Source organism: Chiloscyllium punctatum, chromosome 28, assembly GCF_047496795.1.
Source record: "Chiloscyllium punctatum isolate Juve2018m chromosome 28, sChiPun1.3, whole genome shotgun sequence".
NCBI classification, from domain to species: Eukaryota; Metazoa; Chordata; class Chondrichthyes; order Orectolobiformes; family Hemiscylliidae; genus Chiloscyllium; species Chiloscyllium punctatum.
In genome coordinates this window covers 52,417,954-52,419,015 of record NC_092766.1, presented here as the reverse complement: position 1 = coordinate 52,419,015, position 1,062 = coordinate 52,417,954, and the positions used below count along the sequence as shown (strand labels likewise).

General features: G+C 46.6%; 1 non-coding gene across 1 annotated transcript; it reads right to left on the bottom strand.

Moving 5' to 3' along the window:
- Positions 1-342: 342 nt before the first annotated feature.
- On the bottom strand, positions 343-424 carry trnal-uaa (transfer RNA leucine (anticodon UAA)). The gene has a single exon. It is a non-coding gene; the product is annotated as a tRNA-Leu (tRNA).
- Between the last annotated feature and the right edge of the window lie 638 nt (positions 425-1,062).

The following is a 1,062-nucleotide window of genomic DNA, read 5'->3' as shown; positions in this document are numbered from 1 at the left end:
CCTTGGAGAGATTGTGACCGCATCCAGCTGCAGACTCGGGTGAGGTCTCGTGGTTGCAGTGTCGGGACATGGTTGGTCTCAATGCTTGAACTGAAATAATTGAAGCTTGGTGCTAATGGCTGGCTCGAACCACCAAACTTTCAGACAACGCGCTGACTATTTGAGACACCGAAACTGGCCACACATATGTCTGAAAGCAGAGTGGTTGAGGAGGGTCCGACAGCAAGGGCTCACACTGTTTTCCGAGTCAAACTGGATCAGAGGCCTGAGCAACTGCAAACACAACAACGAAAACACACATTCTCCAATGTTCAACTGCCAGCAGCAGAGCAGCCCCCACTTGGGTAGCGATGGGATTCGAACCCACGACTCCATAGAGACTGGAGCTTAAATCCAGCGCCTTTGACCACTCGGCCACGCTACCCAACCGGAGCAAAAAGACAAATTGTCATTACTAGTGTTTCAGAATCGCTTCACTTCAGGCTCTAACAGATCGCACATTCAGTAACGAACGTGGTGCAATTTCGAAAGTTTTTGAAAGGGTTTCCAAGGTTTGCACTGTTTGGGCAATAGCACGAAGCTGAATTGGCTTCGACAGTTTTCCCTGGAGCTTCAGGGCTGAGGAATGGCCTTACGGAATTTTATAAAGACATGACGCAGACGGACAGAGAAAAGAGTCAGGGAGTAATTTTTCACAAGGCACATGAGTTCAAAGCGAGATAACATTGGTTCAACGTGAGAACAGTAACATTTAAAGGGGATGTGAGGGACACTTGTTTTGAACACAGACATTTCCGTGTGTACAGAATGAATTGCCATATTTAGTGGAAGAGACTGGTGCGCTCACAACATTTCAAAGGCAGCTGAAAGGGTTTGGTGAGATAAGGGACACATTTTGGCAAATATTGGTGAGATTAATTTCTGTTATCTATTTAGCAGTGGCAGGTTAGATAGCAGGGTCTGTTTCCGTGCTTGGCAACTCTGAGACGCTCCAGAAGCTGACACCAGCTTGAATAGACCATTTGCTAAAAAAAACGCGTGCTGTTTGTTACTCAATTAGAG